The following is a 23,667-nucleotide window of genomic DNA, read 5'->3' as shown; positions in this document are numbered from 1 at the left end:
ATCCAGTAGGTGCTGCCAGGGGCGGCCGAACAGGAACTACAAGGATGCCCAAGGGACGAACTTGGAATGCGAGAACATGTAGGAACTTAGCAATTTTGTGTGCAGAATAATAGGAATTAATTATTTTATTTTATCATACAATGTAGTGCTTGTTGTGAATGTTTAATAAATTTAGCTGTGTGAGAAAAAATTCAATATAATTAACAATTAGGCAGTGTTAAATGATAATAATGATGATGTATTGAAAATGTATTTTGTCATGTCGATGCGTGAGTTTATGTAAGTGTGTGGTTAAGGCTTGTTGTGAAACCTTTTATTACTATTATTGTTATTCATTACTCATGTTAATATTTGTATGAATTGTATTGACTTTTTTTTATCTGTTGAACTACATGTGTTTGGTTAATGGAGTTTTACAATGTGCAATATTAATTTTGATGTGTATTTTAAGGGATGTTTCTCGGCCTTTCGGCTAAGATCAGAGTGTAGTATCGCTTCTCGGCCTTTTGGCTAAGATCGAAGTGTAGTATCTGCGATTCTTCTACACTTTGTCTTGGCAGCATTTTTTGTGACGGATTGCCCCCGGACCTGGTCCGGGGAGTGCGATTGACCCTGCTGGCCACTGCCTAGTGCATGCCAGCATGGGGGCACATTGCTTAGGCAACGTTAAATATCTGTTTAGATAAAATTATATTGACAATTAAAATGTAATGTATAAAGTCAACTCTCCCATGAGAATCATTCTTGCCTTATTGAAACTGCAGTTAATCTAAGGGACCAGCTTGTGCTGCAGCAAGTGGAAAGTACGGTAATTGTAAGAGCGTTGTTATGGATATACCAAGTTTTTTGTTTATTGCTGGTGAATAGTGATTCATTTGGATTGTAATACCTCGTGTCACTGTATTGAAGATATTATCAATGTACAGACCATGCTTGTGCATGTGTGGTGTAGAGTATGACGGCTCGTCGAAAGTGTACAGTCGTTTATGGAAGTCAGTAGACCTTGTTATAGCATTTGATTTAGTAATAGGGAGCCCATATAGCTCCTGGTTCATTAGGATTGTTATCGCTTCTCGGCCTTTTGGCTAAGATCAAAGTGTAGTATCTGTTCTTATCAGCTTAATATCTGATACGTCCTGCATCGCAGGACCAGAATATTAAACTGATTTTTGGAACAGGGCGGAGTGCTAGGGGCTTGCCCCACCTCCGCCGCGGGTTGGCCCGGTATTGCAGTACCACCGGGATCGGCCCACCACAAAATGTAATAAACTTTAAGTTTGTTTTAAATGTAATAAACATTGTTACCAACTTGTAAGAATGGATGATAGTGAAAAATTGATTGTTGTAATGTAATGTGCCCAAGTGCAGAGACAATACAGAAAAGTCGTGTGTACATTCAACAAATGAAGAGGAAGAGAAAGCTGATCCAGTAGGTGCTGCCAGGGGCGGCCGAACAGGAACTACAAGGATGCCCAAGGGACGAACTTGGAATGCGAGAACATGTAGGAACTTAGCAATTTTGTGTGCAGAATAATAGGAATTAATTATTTTATTTTATCATACAATGTAGTGCTTGTTGTGAATGTTTAATAAATTTAGCTGTGTGAGAAAAAATTCAATATAATTAACAATTAGGCAGTGTTAAATGATAATAATGATGATGTATTGAAAATGTATTTTGTCATGTCGATGCGTGAGTTTATGTAAGTGTGTGGTTAAGGCTTGTTGTGAAACCTTTTATTACTATTATTGTTATTCATTACTCATGTTAATATTTGTATGAATTGTATTGACTTTTTTTTATCTGTTGAACTACATGTGTTTGGTTAATGGAGTTTTACAATGTGCAATATTAATTTTGATGTGTATTTTAAGGGATGTTTCTCGGCCTTTCGGCTAAGATCAGAGTGTAGTATCGCTTCTCGGCCTTTTGGCTAAGATCGAAGTGTAGTATCTGCGATTCTTCTACACTTTGTCTTGGCAGCATTTTTTGTGACGGATTGCCCCCGGACCTGGTCCGGGGAGTGCGATTGACCCTGCTGGCCACTGCCTAGTGCATGCCAGCATGGGGGCACATTGCTTAGGCAACGTTAAATATCTGTTTAGATAAAATTATATTGACAATTAAAATGTAATGTATAAAGTCAACTCTCCCATGAGAATCATTCTTGCCTTATTGAAACTGCAGTTAATCTAAGGGACCAGCTTGTGCTGCAGCAAGTGGAAAGTACGGTAATTGTAAGAGCGTTGTTATGGATATACCAAGTTTTTTGTTTATTGCTGGTGAATAGTGATTCATTTGGATTGTAATACCTCGTGTCACTGTATTGAAGATATTATCAATGTACAGACCATGCTTGTGCATGTGTGGTGTAGAGTATGACGGCTCGTCGAAAGTGTACAGTCGTTTATGGAAGTCAGTAGACCTTGTTATAGCATTTGATTTAGTAATAGGGAGCCCATATAGCTCCTGGTTCATTAGGATTGTTATCGCTTCTCGGCCTTTTGGCTAAGATCAAAGTGTAGTATCTGTTCTTATCAGCTTAATATCTGATACGTCCTGCATCGCAGGACCAGAATATTAAACTGATTTTTGGAACAGGGCGGAGTGCTAGGGGCTTGCCCCACCTCCGCCGCGGGTTGGCCCGGTATTGCAGTACCACCGGGATCGGCCCACCACAAAATGTAATAAACTTTAAGTTTGTTTTAAATGTAATAAACATTGTTACCAACTTGTAAGAATGGATGATAGTGAAAAATTGATTGTTGTAATGTAATGTGCCCAAGTGCAGAGACAATACAGAAAAGTCGTGTGTACATTCAACAAATGAAGAGGAAGAGAAAGCTGATCCAGTAGGTGCTGCCAGGGGCGGCCGAACAGGAACTACAAGGATGCCCAAGGGACGAACTTGGAATGCGAGAACATGTAGGAACTTAGCAATTTTGTGTGCAGAATAATAGGAATTAATTATTTTATTTTATCATACAATGTAGTGCTTGTTGTGAATGTTTAATAAATTTAGCTGTGTGAGAAAAAATTCAATATAATTAACAATTAGGCAGTGTTAAATGATAATAATGATGATGTATTGAAAATGTATTTTGTCATGTCGATGCGTGAGTTTATGTAAGTGTGTGGTTAAGGCTTGTTGTGAAACCTTTTATTACTATTATTGTTATTCATTACTCATGTTAATATTTGTATGAATTGTATTGACTTTTTTTTATCTGTTGAACTACATGTGTTTGGTTAATGGAGTTTTACAATGTGCAATATTAATTTTGATGTGTATTTTAAGGGATGTTTCTCGGCCTTTCGGCTAAGATCAGAGTGTAGTATCGCTTCTCGGCCTTTTGGCTAAGATCGAAGTGTAGTATCTGCGATTCTTCTACACTTTGTCTTGGCAGCATTTTTTGTGACGGATTGCCCCCGGACCTGGTCCGGGGAGTGCGATTGACCCTGCTGGCCACTGCCTAGTGCATGCCAGCATGGGGGCACATTGCTTAGGCAACGTTAAATATCTGTTTAGATAAAATTATATTGACAATTAAAATGTAATGTATAAAGTCAACTCTCCCATGAGAATCATTCTTGCCTTATTGAAACTGCAGTTAATCTAAGGGACCAGCTTGTGCTGCAGCAAGTGGAAAGTACGGTAATTGTAAGAGCGTTGTTATGGATATACCAAGTTTTTTGTTTATTGCTGGTGAATAGTGATTCATTTGGATTGTAATACCTCGTGTCACTGTATTGAAGATATTATCAATGTACAGACCATGCTTGTGCATGTGTGGTGTAGAGTATGACGGCTCGTCGAAAGTGTACAGTCGTTTATGGAAGTCAGTAGACCTTGTTATAGCATTTGATTTAGTAATAGGGAGCCCATATAGCTCCTGGTTCATTAGGATTGTTATCGCTTCTCGGCCTTTTGGCTAAGATCAAAGTGTAGTATCTGTTCTTATCAGCTTAATATCTGATACGTCCTGCATCGCAGGACCAGAATATTAAACTGATTTTTGGAACAGGGCGGAGTGCTAGGGGCTTGCCCCACCTCCGCCGCGGGTTGGCCCGGTATTGCAGTACCACCGGGATCGGCCCACCACAAAATGTAATAAACTTTAAGTTTGTTTTAAATGTAATAAACATTGTTACCAACTTGTAAGAATGGATGATAGTGAAAAATTGATTGTTGTAATGTAATGTGCCCAAGTGCAGAGACAATACAGAAAAGTCGTGTGTACATTCAACAAATGAAGAGGAAGAGAAAGCTGATCCAGTAGGTGCTGCCAGGGGCGGCCGAACAGGAACTACAAGGATGCCCAAGGGACGAACTTGGAATGCGAGAACATGTAGGAACTTAGCAATTTTGTGTGCAGAATAATAGGAATTAATTATTTTATTTTATCATACAATGTAGTGCTTGTTGTGAATGTTTAATAAATTTAGCTGTGTGAGAAAAAATTCAATATAATTAACAATTAGGCAGTGTTAAATGATAATAATGATGATGTATTGAAAATGTATTTTGTCATGTCGATGCGTGAGTTTATGTAAGTGTGTGGTTAAGGCTTGTTGTGAAACCTTTTATTACTATTATTGTTATTCATTACTCATGTTAATATTTGTATGAATTGTATTGACTTTTTTTTATCTGTTGAACTACATGTGTTTGGTTAATGGAGTTTTACAATGTGCAATATTAATTTTGATGTGTATTTTAAGGGATGTTTCTCGGCCTTTCGGCTAAGATCAGAGTGTAGTATCGCTTCTCGGCCTTTTGGCTAAGATCGAAGTGTAGTATCTGCGATTCTTCTACACTTTGTCTTGGCAGCATTTTTTGTGACGGATTGCCCCCGGACCTGGTCCGGGGAGTGCGATTGACCCTGCTGGCCACTGCCTAGTGCATGCCAGCATGGGGGCACATTGCTTAGGCAACGTTAAATATCTGTTTAGATAAAATTATATTGACAATTAAAATGTAATGTATAAAGTCAACTCTCCCATGAGAATCATTCTTGCCTTATTGAAACTGCAGTTAATCTAAGGGACCAGCTTGTGCTGCAGCAAGTGGAAAGTACGGTAATTGTAAGAGCGTTGTTATGGATATACCAAGTTTTTTGTTTATTGCTGGTGAATAGTGATTCATTTGGATTGTAATACCTCGTGTCACTGTATTGAAGATATTATCAATGTACAGACCATGCTTGTGCATGTGTGGTGTAGAGTATGACGGCTCGTCGAAAGTGTACAGTCGTTTATGGAAGTCAGTAGACCTTGTTATAGCATTTGATTTAGTAATAGGGAGCCCATATAGCTCCTGGTTCATTAGGATTGTTATCGCTTCTCGGCCTTTTGGCTAAGATCAAAGTGTAGTATCTGTTCTTATCAGCTTAATATCTGATACGTCCTGCATCGCAGGACCAGAATATTAAACTGATTTTTGGAACAGGGCGGAGTGCTAGGGGCTTGCCCCACCTCCGCCGCGGGTTGGCCCGGTATTGCAGTACCACCGGGATCGGCCCACCACAAAATGTAATAAACTTTAAGTTTGTTTTAAATGTAATAAACATTGTTACCAACTTGTAAGAATGGATGATAGTGAAAAATTGATTGTTGTAATGTAATGTGCCCAAGTGCAGAGACAATACAGAAAAGTCGTGTGTACATTCAACAAATGAAGAGGAAGAGAAAGCTGATCCAGTAGGTGCTGCCAGGGGCGGCGCCGAACAGGAACTACAAGGATGCCCAAGGGACGAACTTGGAATGCGAGAACATGTAGGAACTTAGCAATTTTGTGTGCAGAATAATAGGAATTAATTATTTTATTTTATCATACAATGTAGTGCTTGTTGTGAATGTTTAATAAATTTAGCTGTGTGAGAAAAAATTCAATATAATTAACAATTAGGCAGTGTTAAATGATAATAATGATGATGTATTGAAAATGTATTTTGTCATGTCGATGCGTGAGTTTATGTAAGTGTGTGGTTAAGGCTTGTTGTGAAACCTTTTATTACTATTATTGTTATTCATTACTCATGTTAATATTTGTATGAATTGTATTGACTTTTTTTTATCTGTTGAACTACATGTGTTTGGTTAATGGAGTTTTACAATGTGCAATATTAATTTTGATGTGTATTTTAAGGGATGTTTCTCGGCCTTTCGGCTAAGATCAGAGTGTAGTATCGCTTCTCGGCCTTTTGGCTAAGATCGAAGTGTAGTATCTGCGATTCTTCTACACTTTGTCTTGGCAGCATTTTTTGTGACGGATTGCCCCCGGACCTGGTCCGGGGAGTGCGATTGACCCTGCTGGCCACTGCCTAGTGCATGCCAGCATGGGGGCACATTGCTTAGGCAACGTTAAATATCTGTTTAGATAAAATTATATTGACAATTAAAATGTAATGTATAAAGTCAACTCTCCCATGAGAATCATTCTTGCCTTATTGAAACTGCAGTTAATCTAAGGGACCAGCTTGTGCTGCAGCAAGTGGAAAGTACGGTAATTGTAAGAGCGTTGTTATGGATATACCAAGTTTTTTGTTTATTGCTGGTGAATAGTGATTCATTTGGATTGTAATACCTCGTGTCACTGTATTGAAGATATTATCAATGTACAGACCATGCTTGTGCATGTGTGGTGTAGAGTATGACGGCTCGTCGAAAGTGTACAGTCGTTTATGGAAGTCAGTAGACCTTGTTATAGCATTTGATTTAGTAATAGGGAGCCCATATAGCTCCTGGTTCATTAGGATTGTTATCGCTTCTCGGCCTTTTGGCTAAGATCAAAGTGTAGTATCTGTTCTTATCAGCTTAATATCTGATACGTCCTGCATCGCAGGACCAGAATATTAAACTGATTTTTGGAACAGGGCGGAGTGCTAGGGGCTTGCCCCACCTCCGCCGCGGGTTGGCCCGGTATTGCAGTACCACCGGGATCGGCCCACCACAAAATGTAATAAACTTTAAGTTTGTTTTAAATGTAATAAACATTGTTACCAACTTGTAAGAATGGATGATAGTGAAAAATTGATTGTTGTAATGTAATGTGCCCAAGTGCAGAGACAATACAGAAAAGTCGTGTGTACATTCAACAAATGAAGAGGAAGAGAAAGCTGATCCAGTAGGTGCTGCCAGGGGCGGCCGAACAGGAACTACAAGGATGCCCAAGGGACGAACTTGGAATGCGAGAACATGTAGGAACTTAGCAATTTTGTGTGCAGAATAATAGGAATTAATTATTTTATTTTATCATACAATGTAGTGCTTGTTGTGAATGTTTAATAAATTTAGCTGTGTGAGAAAAAATTCAATATAATTAACAATTAGGCAGTGTTAAATGATAATAATGATGATGTATTGAAAATGTATTTTGTCATGTCGATGCGTGAGTTTATGTAAGTGTGTGGTTAAGGCTTGTTGTGAAACCTTTTATTACTATTATTGTTATTCATTACTCATGTTAATATTTGTATGAATTGTATTGACTTTTTTTTATCTGTTGAACTACATGTGTTTGGTTAATGGAGTTTTACAATGTGCAATATTAATTTTGATGTGTATTTTAAGGGATGTTTCTCGGCCTTTCGGCTAAGATCAGAGTGTAGTATCGCTTCTCGGCCTTTTGGCTAAGATCGAAGTGTAGTATCTGCGATTCTTCTACACTTTGTCTTGGCAGCATTTTTTGTGACGGATTGCCCCCGGACCTGGTCCGGGGAGTGCGATTGACCCTGCTGGCCACTGCCTAGTGCATGCCAGCATGGGGGCACATTGCTTAGGCAACGTTAAATATCTGTTTAGATAAAATTATATTGACAATTAAAATGTAATGTATAAAGTCAACTCTCCCATGAGAATCATTCTTGCCTTATTGAAACTGCAGTTAATCTAAGGGACCAGCTTGTGCTGCAGCAAGTGGAAAGTACGGTAATTGTAAGAGCGTTGTTATGGATATACCAAGTTTTTTGTTTATTGCTGGTGAATAGTGATTCATTTGGATTGTAATACCTCGTGTCACTGTATTGAAGATATTATCAATGTACAGACCATGCTTGTGCATGTGTGGTGTAGAGTATGACGGCTCGTCGAAAGTGTACAGTCGTTTATGGAAGTCAGTAGACCTTGTTATAGCATTTGATTTAGTAATAGGGAGCCCATATAGCTCCTGGTTCATTAGGATTGTTATCGCTTCTCGGCCTTTTGGCTAAGATCAAAGTGTAGTATCTGTTCTTATCAGCTTAATATCTGATACGTCCTGCATCGCAGGACCAGAATATTAAACTGATTTTTGGAACAGGGCGGAGTGCTAGGGGCTTGCCCCACCTCCGCCGCGGGTTGGCCCGGTATTGCAGTACCACCGGGATCGGCCCACCACAAAATGTAATAAACTTTAAGTTTGTTTTAAATGTAATAAACATTGTTACCAACTTGTAAGAATGGATGATAGTGAAAAATTGATTGTTGTAATGTAATGTGCCCAAGTGCAGAGACAATACAGAAAAGTCGTGTGTACATTCAACAAATGAAGAGGAAGAGAAAGCTGATCCAGTAGGTGCTGCCAGGGGCGGCCGAACAGGAACTACAAGGATGCCCAAGGGACGAACTTGGAATGCGAGAACATGTAGGAACTTAGCAATTTTGTGTGCAGAATAATAGGAATTAATTATTTTATTTTATCATACAATGTAGTGCTTGTTGTGAATGTTTAATAAATTTAGCTGTGTGAGAAAAAATTCAATATAATTAACAATTAGGCAGTGTTAAATGATAATAATGATGATGTATTGAAAATGTATTTTGTCATGTCGATGCGTGAGTTTATGTAAGTGTGTGGTTAAGGCTTGTTGTGAAACCTTTTATTACTATTATTGTTATTCATTACTCATGTTAATATTTGTATGAATTGTATTGACTTTTTTTTATCTGTTGAACTACATGTGTTTGGTTAATGGAGTTTTACAATGTGCAATATTAATTTTGATGTGTATTTTAAGGGATGTTTCTCGGCCTTTCGGCTAAGATCAGAGTGTAGTATCGCTTCTCGGCCTTTTGGCTAAGATCGAAGTGTAGTATCTGCGATTCTTCTACACTTTGTCTTGGCAGCATTTTTTGTGACGGATTGCCCCCGGACCTGGTCCGGGGAGTGCGATTGACCCTGCTGGCCACTGCCTAGTGCATGCCAGCATGGGGGCACATTGCTTAGGCAACGTTAAATATCTGTTTAGATAAAATTATATTGACAATTAAAATGTAATGTATAAAGTCAACTCTCCCATGAGAATCATTCTTGCCTTATTGAAACTGCAGTTAATCTAAGGGACCAGCTTGTGCTGCAGCAAGTGGAAAGTACGGTAATTGTAAGAGCGTTGTTATGGATATACCAAGTTTTTTGTTTATTGCTGGTGAATAGTGATTCATTTGGATTGTAATACCTCGTGTCACTGTATTGAAGATATTATCAATGTACAGACCATGCTTGTGCATGTGTGGTGTAGAGTATGACGGCTCGTCGAAAGTGTACAGTCGTTTATGGAAGTCAGTAGACCTTGTTATAGCATTTGATTTAGTAATAGGGAGCCCATATAGCTCCTGGTTCATTAGGATTGTTATCGCTTCTCGGCCTTTTGGCTAAGATCAAAGTGTAGTATCTGTTCTTATCAGCTTAATATCTGATACGTCCTGCATCGCAGGACCAGAATATTAAACTGATTTTTGGAACAGGGCGGAGTGCTAGGGGCTTGCCCCACCTCCGCCGCGGGTTGGCCCGGTATTGCAGTACCACCGGGATCGGCCCACCACAAAATGTAATAAACTTTAAGTTTGTTTTAAATGTAATAAACATTGTTACCAACTTGTAAGAATGGATGATAGTGAAAAATTGATTGTTGTAATGTAATGTGCCCAAGTGCAGAGACAATACAGAAAAGTCGTGTGTACATTCAACAAATGAAGAGGAAGAGAAAGCTGATCCAGTAGGTGCTGCCAGGGGCGGCCGAACAGGAACTACAAGGATGCCCAAGGGACGAACTTGGAATGCGAGAACATGTAGGAACTTAGCAATTTTGTGTGCAGAATAATAGGAATTAATTATTTTATTTTATCATACAATGTAGTGCTTGTTGTGAATGTTTAATAAATTTAGCTGTGTGAGAAAAAATTCAATATAATTAACAATTAGGCAGTGTTAAATGATAATAATGATGATGTATTGAAAATGTATTTTGTCATGTCGATGCGTGAGTTTATGTAAGTGTGTGGTTAAGGCTTGTTGTGAAACCTTTTATTACTATTATTGTTATTCATTACTCATGTTAATATTTGTATGAATTGTATTGACTTTTTTTTATCTGTTGAACTACATGTGTTTGGTTAATGGAGTTTTACAATGTGCAATATTAATTTTGATGTGTATTTTAAGGGATGTTTCTCGGCCTTTCGGCTAAGATCAGAGTGTAGTATCGCTTCTCGGCCTTTTGGCTAAGATCGAAGTGTAGTATCTGCGATTCTTCTACACTTTGTCTTGGCAGCATTTTTTGTGACGGATTGCCCCCGGACCTGGTCCGGGGAGTGCGATTGACCCTGCTGGCCACTGCCTAGTGCATGCCAGCATGGGGGCACATTGCTTAGGCAACGTTAAATATCTGTTTAGATAAAATTATATTGACAATTAAAATGTAATGTATAAAGTCAACTCTCCCATGAGAATCATTCTTGCCTTATTGAAACTGCAGTTAATCTAAGGGACCAGCTTGTGCTGCAGCAAGTGGAAAGTACGGTAATTGTAAGAGCGTTGTTATGGATATACCAAGTTTTTTGTTTATTGCTGGTGAATAGTGATTCATTTGGATTGTAATACCTCGTGTCACTGTATTGAAGATATTATCAATGTACAGACCATGCTTGTGCATGTGTGGTGTAGAGTATGACGGCTCGTCGAAAGTGTACAGTCGTTTATGGAAGTCAGTAGACCTTGTTATAGCATTTGATTTAGTAATAGGGAGCCCATATAGCTCCTGGTTCATTAGGATTGTTATCGCTTCTCGGCCTTTTGGCTAAGATCAAAGTGTAGTATCTGTTCTTATCAGCTTAATATCTGATACGTCCTGCATCGCAGGACCAGAATATTAAACTGATTTTTGGAACAGGGCGGAGTGCTAGGGGCTTGCCCCACCTCCGCCGCGGGTTGGCCCGGTATTGCAGTACCACCGGGATCGGCCCACCACAAAATGTAATAAACTTTAAGTTTGTTTTAAATGTAATAAACATTGTTACCAACTTGTAAGAATGGATGATAGTGAAAAATTGATTGTTGTAATGTAATGTGCCCAAGTGCAGAGACAATACAGAAAAGTCGTGTGTACATTCAACAAATGAAGAGGAAGAGAAAGCTGATCCAGTAGGTGCTGCCAGGGGCGGCCGAACAGGAACTACAAGGATGCCCAAGGGACGAACTTGGAATGCGAGAACATGTAGGAACTTAGCAATTTTGTGTGCAGAATAATAGGAATTAATTATTTTATTTTATCATACAATGTAGTGCTTGTTGTGAATGTTTAATAAATTTAGCTGTGTGAGAAAAAATTCAATATAATTAACAATTAGGCAGTGTTAAATGATAATAATGATGATGTATTGAAAATGTATTTTGTCATGTCGATGCGTGAGTTTATGTAAGTGTGTGGTTAAGGCTTGTTGTGAAACCTTTTATTACTATTATTGTTATTCATTACTCATGTTAATATTTGTATGAATTGTATTGACTTTTTTTTATCTGTTGAACTACATGTGTTTGGTTAATGGAGTTTTACAATGTGCAATATTAATTTTGATGTGTATTTTAAGGGATGTTTCTCGGCCTTTCGGCTAAGATCAGAGTGTAGTATCGCTTCTCGGCCTTTTGGCTAAGATCGAAGTGTAGTATCTGCGATTCTTCTACACTTTGTCTTGGCAGCATTTTTTGTGACGGATTGCCCCCGGACCTGGTCCGGGGAGTGCGATTGACCCTGCTGGCCACTGCCTAGTGCATGCCAGCATGGGGGCACATTGCTTAGGCAACGTTAAATATCTGTTTAGATAAAATTATATTGACAATTAAAATGTAATGTATAAAGTCAACTCTCCCATGAGAATCATTCTTGCCTTATTGAAACTGCAGTTAATCTAAGGGACCAGCTTGTGCTGCAGCAAGTGGAAAGTACGGTAATTGTAAGAGCGTTGTTATGGATATACCAAGTTTTTTGTTTATTGCTGGTGAATAGTGATTCATTTGGATTGTAATACCTCGTGTCACTGTATTGAAGATATTATCAATGTACAGACCATGCTTGTGCATGTGTGGTGTAGAGTATGACGGCTCGTCGAAAGTGTACAGTCGTTTATGGAAGTCAGTAGACCTTGTTATAGCATTTGATTTAGTAATAGGGAGCCCATATAGCTCCTGGTTCATTAGGATTGTTATCGCTTCTCGGCCTTTTGGCTAAGATCAAAGTGTAGTATCTGTTCTTATCAGCTTAATATCTGATACGTCCTGCATCGCAGGACCAGAATATTAAACTGATTTTTGGAACAGGGCGGAGTGCTAGGGGCTTGCCCCACCTCCGCCGCGGGTTGGCCCGGTATTGCAGTACCACCGGGATCGGCCCACCACAAAATGTAATAAACTTTAAGTTTGTTTTAAATGTAATAAACATTGTTACCAACTTGTAAGAATGGATGATAGTGAAAAATTGATTGTTGTAATGTAATGTGCCCAAGTGCAGAGACAATACAGAAAAGTCGTGTGTACATTCAACAAATGAAGAGGAAGAGAAAGCTGATCCAGTAGGTGCTGCCAGGGGCGGCCGAACAGGAACTACAAGGATGCCCAAGGGACGAACTTGGAATGCGAGAACATGTAGGAACTTAGCAATTTTGTGTGCAGAATAATAGGAATTAATTATTTTATTTTATCATACAATGTAGTGCTTGTTGTGAATGTTTAATAAATTTAGCTGTGTGAGAAAAAATTCAATATAATTAACAATTAGGCAGTGTTAAATGATAATAATGATGATGTATTGAAAATGTATTTTGTCATGTCGATGCGTGAGTTTATGTAAGTGTGTGGTTAAGGCTTGTTGTGAAACCTTTTATTACTATTATTGTTATTCATTACTCATGTTAATATTTGTATGAATTGTATTGACTTTTTTTTATCTGTTGAACTACATGTGTTTGGTTAATGGAGTTTTACAATGTGCAATATTAATTTTGATGTGTATTTTAAGGGATGTTTCTCGGCCTTTCGGCTAAGATCAGAGTGTAGTATCGCTTCTCGGCCTTTTGGCTAAGATCGAAGTGTAGTATCTGCGATTCTTCTACACTTTGTCTTGGCAGCATTTTTTGTGACGGATTGCCCCCGGACCTGGTCCGGGGAGTGCGATTGACCCTGCTGGCCACTGCCTAGTGCATGCCAGCATGGGGGCACATTGCTTAGGCAACGTTAAATATCTGTTTAGATAAAATTATATTGACAATTAAAATGTAATGTATAAAGTCAACTCTCCCATGAGAATCATTCTTGCCTTATTGAAACTGCAGTTAATCTAAGGGACCAGCTTGTGCTGCAGCAAGTGGAAAGTACGGTAATTGTAAGAGCGTTGTTATGGATATACCAAGTTTTTTGTTTATTGCTGGTGAATAGTGATTCATTTGGATTGTAATACCTCGTGTCACTGTATTGAAGATATTATCAATGTACAGACCATGCTTGTGCATGTGTGGTGTAGAGTATGACGGCTCGTCGAAAGTGTACAGTCGTTTATGGAAGTCAGTAGACCTTGTTATAGCATTTGATTTAGTAATAGGGAGCCCATATAGCTCCTGGTTCATTAGGATTGTTATCGCTTCTCGGCCTTTTGGCTAAGATCAAAGTGTAGTATCTGTTCTTATCAGCTTAATATCTGATACGTCCTGCATCGCAGGACCAGAATATTAAACTGATTTTTGGAACAGGGCGGAGTGCTAGGGGCTTGCCCCACCTCCGCCGCGGGTTGGCCCGGTATTGCAGTACCACCGGGATCGGCCCACCACAAAATGTAATAAACTTTAAGTTTGTTTTAAATGTAATAAACATTGTTACCAACTTGTAAGAATGGATGATAGTGAAAAATTGATTGTTGTAATGTAATGTGCCCAAGTGCAGAGACAATACAGAAAAGTCGTGTGTACATTCAACAAATGAAGAGGAAGAGAAAGCTGATCCAGTAGGTGCTGCCAGGGGCGGCCGAACAGGAACTACAAGGATGCCCAAGGGACGAACTTGGAATGCGAGAACATGTAGGAACTTAGCAATTTTGTGTGCAGAATAATAGGAATTAATTATTTTATTTTATCATACAATGTAGTGCTTGTTGTGAATGTTTAATAAATTTAGCTGTGTGAGAAAAAATTCAATATAATTAACAATTAGGCAGTGTTAAATGATAATAATGATGATGTATTGAAAATGTATTTTGTCATGTCGATGCGTGAGTTTATGTAAGTGTGTGGTTAAGGCTTGTTGTGAAACCTTTTATTACTATTATTGTTATTCATTACTCATGTTAATATTTGTATGAATTGTATTGACTTTTTTTTATCTGTTGAACTACATGTGTTTGGTTAATGGAGTTTTACAATGTGCAATATTAATTTTGATGTGTATTTTAAGGGATGTTTCTCGGCCTTTCGGCTAAGATCAGAGTGTAGTATCGCTTCTCGGCCTTTTGGCTAAGATCGAAGTGTAGTATCTGCGATTCTTCTACACTTTGTCTTGGCAGCATTTTTTGTGACGGATTGCCCCCGGACCTGGTCCGGGGAGTGCGATTGACCCTGCTGGCCACTGCCTAGTGCATGCCAGCATGGGGGCACATTGCTTAGGCAACGTTAAATATCTGTTTAGATAAAATTATATTGACAATTAAAATGTAATGTATAAAGTCAACTCTCCCATGAGAATCATTCTTGCCTTATTGAAACTGCAGTTAATCTAAGGGACCAGCTTGTGCTGCAGCAAGTGGAAAGTACGGTAATTGTAAGAGCGTTGTTATGGATATACCAAGTTTTTTGTTTATTGCTGGTGAATAGTGATTCATTTGGATTGTAATACCTCGTGTCACTGTATTGAAGATATTATCAATGTACAGACCATGCTTGTGCATGTGTGGTGTAGAGTATGACGGCTCGTCGAAAGTGTACAGTCGTTTATGGAAGTCAGTAGACCTTGTTATAGCATTTGATTTAGTAATAGGGAGCCCATATAGCTCCTGGTTCATTAGGATTGTTATCGCTTCTCGGCCTTTTGGCTAAGATCAAAGTGTAGTATCTGTTCTTATCAGCTTAATATCTGATACGTCCTGCATCGCAGGACCAGAATATTAAACTGATTTTTGGAACAGGGCGGAGTGCTAGGGGCTTGCCCCACCTCCGCCGCGGGTTGGCCCGGTATTGCAGTACCACCGGGATCGGCCCACCACAAAATGTAATAAACTTTAAGTTTGTTTTAAATGTAATAAACATTGTTACCAACTTGTAAGAATGGATGATAGTGAAAAATTGATTGTTGTAATGTAATGTGCCCAAGTGCAGAGACAATACAGAAAAGTCGTGTGTACATTCAACAAATGAAGAGGAAGAGAAAGCTGATCCAGTAGGTGCTGCCAGGGGCGGCCGAACAGGAACTACAAGGATGCCCAAGGGACGAACTTGGAATGCGAGAACATGTAGGAACTTAGCAATTTTGTGTGCAGAATAATAGGAATTAATTATTTTATTTTATCATACAATGTAGTGCTTGTTGTGAATGTTTAATAAATTTAGCTGTGTGAGAAAAAATTCAATATAATTAACAATTAGGCAGTGTTAAATGATAATAATGATGATGTATTGAAAATGTATTTTGTCATGTCGATGCGTGAGTTTATGTAAGTGTGTGGTTAAGGCTTGTTGTGAAACCTTTTATTACTATTATTGTTATTCATTACTCATGTTAATATTTGTATGAATTGTATTGACTTTTTTTTATCTGTTGAACTACATGTGTTTGGTTAATGGAGTTTTACAATGTGCAATATTAATTTTGATGTGTATTTTAAGGGATGTTTCTCGGCCTTTCGGCTAAGATCAGAGTGTAGTATCGCTTCTCGGCCTTTTGGCTAAGATCGAAGTGTAGTATCTGCGATTCTTCTACACTTTGTCTTGGCAGCATTTTTTGTGACGGATTGCCCCCGGACCTGGTCCGGGGAGTGCGATTGACCCTGCTGGCCACTGCCTAGTGCATGCCAGCATGGGGGCACATTGCTTAGGCAACGTTAAATATCTGTTTAGATAAAATTATATTGACAATTAAAATGTAATGTATAAAGTCAACTCTCCCATGAGAATCATTCTTGCCTTATTGAAACTGCAGTTAATCTAAGGGACCAGCTTGTGCTGCAGCAAGTGGAAAGTACGGTAATTGTAAGAGCGTTGTTATGGATATACCAAGTTTTTTGTTTATTGCTGGTGAATAGTGATTCATTTGGATTGTAATACCTCGTGTCACTGTATTGAAGATATTATCAATGTACAGACCATGCTTGTGCATGTGTGGTGTAGAGTATGACGGCTCGTCGAAAGTGTACAGTCGTTTATGGAAGTCAGTAGACCTTGTTATAGCATTTGATTTAGTAATAGGGAGCCCATATAGCTCCTGGTTCATTAGGATTGTTATCGCTTCTCGGCCTTTTGGCTAAGATCAAAGTGTAGTATCTGTTCTTATCAGCTTAATATCTGATACGTCCTGCATCGCAGGACCAGAATATTAAACTGATTTTTGGAACAGGGCGGAGTGCTAGGGGCTTGCCCCACCTCCGCCGCGGGTTGGCCCGGTATTGCAGTACCACCGGGATCGGCCCACCACAAAATGTAATAAACTTTAAGTTTGTTTTAAATGTAATAAACATTGTTACCAACTTGTAAGAATGGATGATAGTGAAAAATTGATTGTTGTAATGTAATGTGCCCAAGTGCAGAGACAATACAGAAAAGTCGTGTGTACATTCAACAAATGAAGAGGAAGAGAAAGCTGATCCAGTAGGTGCTGCCAGGGGCGGCCGAACAGGAACTACAAGGATGCCCAAGGGACGAACTTGGAATGCGAGAACATGTAGGAACTTAGCAATTTTGTGTGCAGAATAATAGGAATTAATTATTTTATTTTATCATACAATGTAGTGCTTGTTGTGAATGTTTAATAAATTTAGCTGTGTGAGAAAAAATTCAATATAATTAACAATTAGGCAGTGTTAAATGATAATAATGATGATGTATTGAAAATGTATTTTGTCATGTCGATGCGTGAGTTTATGTAAGTGTGTGGTTAAGGCTTGTTGTGAAACCTTTTATTACTATTATTGTTATTCATTACTCATGTTAATATTTGTATGAATTGTATTGACTTTTTTTTATCTGTTGAACTACATGTGTTTGGTTAATGGAGTTTTACAATGTGCAATATTAATTTTGATGTGTATTTTAAGGGATGTTTCTCGGCCTTTCGGCTAAGATCAGAGTGTAGTATCGCTTCTCGGCCTTTTGGCTAAGATCGAAGTGTAGTATCTGCGATTCTTCTACACTTTGTCTTGGCAGCATTTTTTGTGACGGATTGCCCCCGGACCTGGTCCGGGGAGTGCGATTGACCCTGCTGGCCACTGCCTAGTGCATGCCAGCATGGGGGCACATTGCTTAGGCAACGTTAAATATCTGTTTAGATAAAATTATATTGACAATTAAAATGTAATGTATAAAGTCAACTCTCCCATGAGGAATCATTCTTGCCTTATTGAAACTGCAGTTAATCTAAGGGACCAGCTTGTGCTGCAGCAAGTGGAAAGTACGGTAATTGTAAGAGCGTTGTTATGGATATACCAAGTTTTTTGTTTATTGCTGGTGAATAGTGATTCATTTGGATTGTAATACCTCGTGTCACTGTATTGAAGATATTATCAATGTACAGACCATGCTTGTGCATGTGTGGTGTAGAGTATGACGGCTCGTCGAAAGTGTACAGTCGTTTATGGAAGTCAGTAGACCTTGTTATAGCATTTGATTTAGTAATAGGGAGCCCATATAGCTCCTGGTTCATTAGGATTGTTATCGCTTCTCGGCCTTTTGGCTAAGATCAAAGTGTAGTATCTGTTCTTATCAGCTTAATATCTGATACGTCCTGCATCGCAGGACCAGAATATTAAACTGATTTTTGGAACAGGGCGGAGTGCTAGGGGCTTGCCCCACCTCCGCCGCGGGTTGGCCCGGTATTGCAGTACCACCGGGATCGGCCCACCACAAAATGTAATAAACTTTAAGTTTGTTTTAAATGTAATAAACATTGTTACCAACTTGTAAGAATGGATGATAGTGAAAAATTGATTGTTGTAATGTAATGTGCCCAAGTGCAGAGACAATACAGAAAAGTCGTGTGTACATTCAACAAATGAAGAGGAAGAGAAAGCTGATCCAGTAGGTGCTGCCAGGGGCGGCCGAACAGGAACTACAAGGATGCCCAAGGGACGAACTTGGAATGCGAGAACATGTAGGAACTTAGCAATTTTGTGTGCAGAATAATAGGAATTAATTATTTTATTTTATCATACAATGTAGTGCTTGTTGTGAATGTTTAATAAATTTAGCTGTGTGAGAAAAAATTCAATATAATTAACAATTAGGCAGTGTTAAATGATAATAATGATGATGTATTGAAAATGTATTTTGTCATGTCGATGCGTGAGTTTATGTAAGTGTGTGGTTAAGGCTTGTTGTGAAACCTTTTATTACTATTATTGTTATTCATTACTCATGTTAATATTTGTATGAATTGTATTGACTTTTTTTTATCTGTTGAACTACATGTGTTTGGTTAATGGAGTTTTACAATGTGCAATATTAATTTTGATGTGTATTTTAAGGGATGTTTCTCGGCCTTTCGGCTAAGATCAGAGTGTAGTATCGCTTCTCGGCCTTTTGGCTAAGATCGAAGTGTAGTATCTGCGATTCTTCTACACTTTGTCTTGGCAGCATTTTTTGTGACGGATTGCCCCCGGACCTGGTCCGGGGAGTGCGATTGACCCTGCTGGCCACTGCCTAGTGCATGCCAGCATGGGGGCACATTGCTTAGGCAACGTTAAATATCTGTTTAGATAAAATTATATTGACAATTAAAATGTAATGTATAAAGTCAACTCTCCCATGAGAATCATTCTTGCCTTATTGAAACTGCAGTTAATCTAAGGGACCAGCTTGTGCTGCAGCAAGTGGAAAGTACGGTAATTGTAAGAGCGTTGTTATGGATATACCAAGTTTTTTGTTTATTGCTGGTGAATAGTGATTCATTTGGATTGTAATACCTCGTGTCACTGTATTGAAGATATTATCAATGTACAGACCATGCTTGTGCATGTGTGGTGTAGAGTATGACGGCTCGTCGAAAGTGTACAGTCGTTTATGGAAGTCAGTAGACCTTGTTATAGCATTTGATTTAGTAATAGGGAGCCCATATAGCTCCTGGTTCATTAGGATTGTTATCGCTTCTCGGCCTTTTGGCTAAGATCAAAGTGTAGTATCTGTTCTTATCAGCTTAATATCTGATACGTCCTGCATCGCAGGACCAGAATATTAAACTGATTTTTGGAACAGGGCGGAGTGCTAGGGGCTTGCCCCACCTCCGCCGCGGGTTGGCCCGGTATTGCAGTACCACCGGGATCGGCCCACCACAAAATGTAATAAACTTTAAGTTTGTTTTAAATGTAATAAACATTGTTACCAACTTGTAAGAATGGATGATAGTGAAAAATTGATTGTTGTAATGTAATGTGCCCAAGTGCAGAGACAATACAGAAAAGTCGTGTGTACATTCAACAAATGAAGAGGAAGAGAAAGCTGATCCAGTAGGTGCTGCCAGGGGCGGCCGAACAGGAACTACAAGGATGCCCAAGGGACGAACTTGGAATGCGAGAACATGTAGGAACTTAGCAATTTTGTGTGCAGAATAATAGGAATTAATTATTTTATTTTATCATACAATGTAGTGCTTGTTGTGAATGTTTAATAAATTTAGCTGTGTGAGAAAAAATTCAATATAATTAACAATTAGGCAGTGTTAAATGATAATAATGATGATGTATTGAAAATGTATTTTGTCATGTCGATGCGTGAGTTTATGTAAGTGTGTGGTTAAGGCTTGTTGTGAAACCTTTTATTACTATTATTGTTATTCATTACTCATGTTAATATTTGTATGAATTGTATTGACTTTTTTTTATCTGTTGAACTACATGTGTTTGGTTAATGGAGTTTTACAATGTGCAATATTAATTTTGATGTGTATTTTAAGGGATGTTTCTCGGCCTTTCGGCTAAGATCAGAGTGTAGTATCGCTTCTCGGCCTTTTGGCTAAGATCGAAGTGTAGTATCTGCGATTCTTCTACACTTTGTCTTGGCAGCATTTTTTGTGACGGATTGCCCCCGGACCTGGTCCGGGGAGTGCGATTGACCCTGCTGGCCACTGCCTAGTGCATGCCAGCATGGGGGCACATTGCTTAGGCAACGTTAAATATCTGTTTAGATAAAATTATATTGACAATTAAAATGTAATGTATAAAGTCAACTCTCCCATGAGAATCATTCTTGCCTTATTGAAACTGCAGTTAATCTAAGGGACCAGCTTGTGCTGCAGCAAGTGGAAAGTACGGTAATTGTAAGAGCGTTGTTATGGATATACCAAGTTTTTTGTTTATTGCTGGTGAATAGTGATTCATTTGGATTGTAATACCTCGTGTCACTGTATTGAAGATATTATCAATGTACAGACCATGCTTGTGCATGTGTGGTGTAGAGTATGACGGCTCGTCGAAAGTGTACAGTCGTTTATGGAAGTCAGTAGACCTTGTTATAGCATTTGATTTAGTAATAGGGAGCCCATATAGCTCCTGGTTCATTAGGATTGTTATCGCTTCTCGGCCTTTTGGCTAAGATCAAAGTGTAGTATCTGTTCTTATCAGCTTAATATCTGATACGTCCTGCATCGCAGGACCAGAATATTAAACTGATTTTTGGAACAGGGCGGAGTGCTAGGGGCTTGCCCCACCTCCGCCGCGGGTTGGCCCGGTATTGCAGTACCACCGGGATCGGCCCACCACAAAATGTAATAAACTTTAAGTTTGTTTTAAATGTAATAAACATTGTTACCAACTTGTAAGAATGGATGATAGTGAAAAATTGATTGTTGTAATGTAATGTGCCCAAGTGCAGAGACAATACAGAAAAGTCGTGTGTACATTCAACAAATGAAGAGGAAGAGAAAGCTGATCCAGTAGGTGCTGCCAGGGGCGGCCGAACAGGAACTACAAGGATGCCCAAGGGACGAACTTGGAATGCGAGAACATGTAGGAACTTAGCAATTTTGTGTGCAGAATAATAGGAATTAATTATTTTATTTTATCATACAATGTAGTGCTTGTTGTGAATGTTTAATAAATTTAGCTGTGTGAGAAAAAATTCAATATAATTAACAATTAGGCAGTGTTAAATGATAATAATGATGATGTATTGAAAATGTATTTTGTCATGTCGATGCGTGAGTTTATGTAAGTGTGTGGTTTAAGGCTTGTTGTGAAACCTTTTATTACTATTATTGTTATTCATTACTCATGTTAATATTTGTATGAATTGTATTGACTTTTTTTTATCTGTTGAACTACATGTGTTTGGTTAATGGAGTTTTACAATGTGCAATATTAATTTTGATGTGTATTTTAAGGGATGTTTCTCGGCCTTTCGGCTAAGATCAGAGTGTAGTATCGCTTCTCGGCCTTTTGGCTAAGATCGAAGTGTAGTATCTGCGATTCTTCTACACTTTGTCTTGGCAGCATTTTTTGTGACGGATTGCCCCCGGACCTGGTCCGGGGAGTGCGATTGACCCTGCTGGCCACTGCCTAGTGCATGCCAGCATGGGGGCACATTGCTTAGGCAACGTTAAATATCTGTTTAGATAAAATTATATTGACAATTAAAATGTAATGTATAAAGTCAACTCTCCCATGAGAATCATTCTTGCCTTATTGAAACTGCAGTTAATCTAAGGGACCAGCTTGTGCTGCAGCAAGTGGAAAGTACGGTAATTGTAAGAGCGTTGTTATGGATATACCAAGTTTTTTGTTTATTGCTGGTGAATAGTGATTCATTTGGATTGTAATACCTCGTGTCACTGTATTGAAGATATTATCAATGTACAGACCATGCTTGTGCATGTGTGGTGTAGAGTATGACGGCTCGTCGAAAGTGTACAGTCGTTTATGGAAGTCAGTAGACCTTGTTATAGCATTTGATTTAGTAATAGGGAGCCCATATAGCTCCTGGTTCATTAGGATTGTTATCGCTTCTCGGCCTTTTGGCTAAGATCAAAGTGTAGTATCTGTTCTTATCAGCTTAATATCTGATACGTCCTGCATCGCAGGACCAGAATATTAAACTGATTTTTGGAACAGGGCGGAGTGCTAGGGGCTTGCCCCACCTCCGCCGCGGGTTGGCCCGGTATTGCAGTACCACCGGGATCGGCCCACCACAAAATGTAATAAACTTTAAGTTTGTTTTAAATGTAATAAACATTGTTACCAACTTGTAAGAATGGATGATAGTGAAAAATTGATTGTTGTAATGTAATGTGCCCAAGTGCAGAGACAATACAGAAAAGTCGTGTGTACATTCAACAAATGAAGAGGAAGAGAAAGCTGATCCAGTAGGTGCTGCCAGGGGCGGCCGAACAGGAACTACAAGGATGCCCAAGGGACGAACTTGGAATGCGAGAACATGTAGGAACTTAGCAATTTTGTGTGCAGAATAATAGGAATTAATTATTTTATTTTATCATACAATGTAGTGCTTGTTGTGAATGTTTAATAAATTTAGCTGTGTGAGAAAAAATTCAATATAATTAACAATTAGGCAGTGTTAAATGATAATAATGATGATGTATTGAAAATGTATTTTGTCATGTCGATGCGTGAGTTTATGTAAGTGTGTGGTTAAGGCTTGTTGTGAAACCTTTTATTACTATTATTGTTATTCATTACTCATGTTAATATTTGTATGAATTGTATTGACTTTTTTTTATCTGTTGAACTACATGTGTTTGGTTAATGGAGTTTTACAATGTGCAATATTAATTTTGATGTGTATTTTAAGGGATGTTTCTCGGCCTTTCGGCTAAGATCAGAGTGTAGTATCGCTTCTCGGCCTTTTGGCTAAGATCGAAGTGTAGTATCTGCGATTCTTCTACACTTTGTCTTGGCAGCATTTTTTGTGACGGATTGCCCCCGGACCTGGTCCGGGGAGTGCGATTGACCCTGCTGGCCACTGCCTAGTGCATGCCAGCATGGGGGCACATTGCTTAGGCAACGTTAAATATCTGTTAAGATAAAATTATATTGACAATTAAAATGTAATGTATAAAGTCAACACTCCCATGAGAATCATTCTTGCCTTATTGAAACTGCAGTTAATCTAAGGGACCAGCTTGTGCTGCAGCAAGTGGAAAGTACGGTAATTGTAAGAGCGTTGTTATGGATATACCCCCCCCCCCCCCACTACAACCCACCAAACCCCTACCAACC

General features: G+C 38.8%; 16 non-coding genes and 17 pseudogenes across 16 annotated transcripts; all 33 read left to right on the top strand.

Moving 5' to 3' along the window:
* Positions 1-490: 490 nt before the first annotated feature.
* LOC134544975 (U2 spliceosomal RNA) lies at positions 491-655 on the top strand (annotated as a pseudogene).
* Positions 656-1,065: 410 nt separating this feature from the next.
* Positions 1,066-1,258, top strand: LOC134544951 (U2 spliceosomal RNA). Its single transcript, XR_010078179.1, has one exon. It is a non-coding gene; the product is annotated as a U2 spliceosomal RNA (small nuclear RNA).
* Positions 1,259-1,914: 656 nt separating this feature from the next.
* LOC134544974 (U2 spliceosomal RNA) lies at positions 1,915-2,079 on the top strand (annotated as a pseudogene).
* A 410-nt stretch (positions 2,080-2,489) lies between these two features.
* On the top strand, positions 2,490-2,682 carry LOC134544949 (U2 spliceosomal RNA). The gene has a single exon (XR_010078177.1). It is a non-coding gene; the product is annotated as a U2 spliceosomal RNA (small nuclear RNA).
* A 656-nt stretch (positions 2,683-3,338) lies between these two features.
* LOC134544973 (U2 spliceosomal RNA) lies at positions 3,339-3,503 on the top strand (annotated as a pseudogene).
* Positions 3,504-3,913: 410 nt separating this feature from the next.
* LOC134544948 (U2 spliceosomal RNA) lies at positions 3,914-4,106 on the top strand. The gene has a single exon (XR_010078176.1). It is a non-coding gene; the product is annotated as a U2 spliceosomal RNA (small nuclear RNA).
* Positions 4,107-4,762: 656 nt separating this feature from the next.
* On the top strand, positions 4,763-4,927 carry LOC134544971 (U2 spliceosomal RNA; annotated as a pseudogene).
* Positions 4,928-5,337: 410 nt separating this feature from the next.
* LOC134544947 (U2 spliceosomal RNA) lies at positions 5,338-5,530 on the top strand. The gene has a single exon (XR_010078175.1). It is a non-coding gene; the product is annotated as a U2 spliceosomal RNA (small nuclear RNA).
* A 658-nt stretch (positions 5,531-6,188) lies between these two features.
* LOC134544970 (U2 spliceosomal RNA) lies at positions 6,189-6,353 on the top strand (annotated as a pseudogene).
* Positions 6,354-6,763: 410 nt separating this feature from the next.
* On the top strand, positions 6,764-6,956 carry LOC134544946 (U2 spliceosomal RNA). The gene has a single exon (XR_010078174.1). It is a non-coding gene; the product is annotated as a U2 spliceosomal RNA (small nuclear RNA).
* Positions 6,957-7,612: 656 nt separating this feature from the next.
* On the top strand, positions 7,613-7,777 carry LOC134544969 (U2 spliceosomal RNA; annotated as a pseudogene).
* Positions 7,778-8,187: 410 nt separating this feature from the next.
* Positions 8,188-8,380, top strand: LOC134544945 (U2 spliceosomal RNA). Its single transcript, XR_010078173.1, has one exon. It is a non-coding gene; the product is annotated as a U2 spliceosomal RNA (small nuclear RNA).
* Positions 8,381-9,036: 656 nt separating this feature from the next.
* On the top strand, positions 9,037-9,201 carry LOC134544968 (U2 spliceosomal RNA; annotated as a pseudogene).
* A 410-nt stretch (positions 9,202-9,611) lies between these two features.
* On the top strand, positions 9,612-9,804 carry LOC134544944 (U2 spliceosomal RNA). The gene has a single exon (XR_010078172.1). It is a non-coding gene; the product is annotated as a U2 spliceosomal RNA (small nuclear RNA).
* A 656-nt stretch (positions 9,805-10,460) lies between these two features.
* LOC134544967 (U2 spliceosomal RNA) lies at positions 10,461-10,625 on the top strand (annotated as a pseudogene).
* A 410-nt stretch (positions 10,626-11,035) lies between these two features.
* LOC134544943 (U2 spliceosomal RNA) lies at positions 11,036-11,228 on the top strand. The gene has a single exon (XR_010078171.1). It is a non-coding gene; the product is annotated as a U2 spliceosomal RNA (small nuclear RNA).
* Positions 11,229-11,884: 656 nt separating this feature from the next.
* Positions 11,885-12,049, top strand: LOC134544966 (U2 spliceosomal RNA; annotated as a pseudogene).
* A 410-nt stretch (positions 12,050-12,459) lies between these two features.
* On the top strand, positions 12,460-12,652 carry LOC134544942 (U2 spliceosomal RNA). The gene has a single exon (XR_010078170.1). It is a non-coding gene; the product is annotated as a U2 spliceosomal RNA (small nuclear RNA).
* A 656-nt stretch (positions 12,653-13,308) lies between these two features.
* On the top strand, positions 13,309-13,473 carry LOC134544965 (U2 spliceosomal RNA; annotated as a pseudogene).
* Positions 13,474-13,883: 410 nt separating this feature from the next.
* LOC134544941 (U2 spliceosomal RNA) lies at positions 13,884-14,076 on the top strand. The gene has a single exon (XR_010078169.1). It is a non-coding gene; the product is annotated as a U2 spliceosomal RNA (small nuclear RNA).
* Positions 14,077-14,732: 656 nt separating this feature from the next.
* LOC134544964 (U2 spliceosomal RNA) lies at positions 14,733-14,897 on the top strand (annotated as a pseudogene).
* A 410-nt stretch (positions 14,898-15,307) lies between these two features.
* LOC134544940 (U2 spliceosomal RNA) lies at positions 15,308-15,500 on the top strand. Its single transcript, XR_010078168.1, has one exon. It is a non-coding gene; the product is annotated as a U2 spliceosomal RNA (small nuclear RNA).
* Positions 15,501-16,156: 656 nt separating this feature from the next.
* Positions 16,157-16,321, top strand: LOC134544963 (U2 spliceosomal RNA; annotated as a pseudogene).
* Positions 16,322-16,731: 410 nt separating this feature from the next.
* LOC134544981 (U2 spliceosomal RNA) lies at positions 16,732-16,924 on the top strand. The gene has a single exon (XR_010078187.1). It is a non-coding gene; the product is annotated as a U2 spliceosomal RNA (small nuclear RNA).
* A 656-nt stretch (positions 16,925-17,580) lies between these two features.
* LOC134544962 (U2 spliceosomal RNA) lies at positions 17,581-17,745 on the top strand (annotated as a pseudogene).
* Positions 17,746-18,156: 411 nt separating this feature from the next.
* On the top strand, positions 18,157-18,349 carry LOC134544972 (U2 spliceosomal RNA). The gene has a single exon (XR_010078186.1). It is a non-coding gene; the product is annotated as a U2 spliceosomal RNA (small nuclear RNA).
* Positions 18,350-19,005: 656 nt separating this feature from the next.
* LOC134544960 (U2 spliceosomal RNA) lies at positions 19,006-19,170 on the top strand (annotated as a pseudogene).
* Positions 19,171-19,580: 410 nt separating this feature from the next.
* Positions 19,581-19,773, top strand: LOC134544961 (U2 spliceosomal RNA). The gene has a single exon (XR_010078185.1). It is a non-coding gene; the product is annotated as a U2 spliceosomal RNA (small nuclear RNA).
* A 656-nt stretch (positions 19,774-20,429) lies between these two features.
* LOC134544959 (U2 spliceosomal RNA) lies at positions 20,430-20,594 on the top strand (annotated as a pseudogene).
* Positions 20,595-21,004: 410 nt separating this feature from the next.
* Positions 21,005-21,197, top strand: LOC134544950 (U2 spliceosomal RNA). The gene has a single exon (XR_010078178.1). It is a non-coding gene; the product is annotated as a U2 spliceosomal RNA (small nuclear RNA).
* A 657-nt stretch (positions 21,198-21,854) lies between these two features.
* Positions 21,855-22,019, top strand: LOC134544958 (U2 spliceosomal RNA; annotated as a pseudogene).
* Positions 22,020-22,429: 410 nt separating this feature from the next.
* LOC134544939 (U2 spliceosomal RNA) lies at positions 22,430-22,622 on the top strand. The gene has a single exon (XR_010078167.1). It is a non-coding gene; the product is annotated as a U2 spliceosomal RNA (small nuclear RNA).
* Positions 22,623-23,278: 656 nt separating this feature from the next.
* LOC134544957 (U2 spliceosomal RNA) lies at positions 23,279-23,443 on the top strand (annotated as a pseudogene).
* The last annotated feature ends 224 nt before the right edge of the window (positions 23,444-23,667 follow it).

Source organism: Bacillus rossius, unplaced genomic scaffold (genome assembly GCF_032445375.1).
Source record: "Bacillus rossius redtenbacheri isolate Brsri unplaced genomic scaffold, Brsri_v3 Brsri_v3_scf533, whole genome shotgun sequence".
Taxonomy (NCBI): Eukaryota; Metazoa; Arthropoda; class Insecta; order Phasmatodea; family Bacillidae; genus Bacillus; species Bacillus rossius.
Note: the sequence above shows the minus strand (reverse complement) of the source record. Positions and strands in the feature narration are given on the sequence as shown.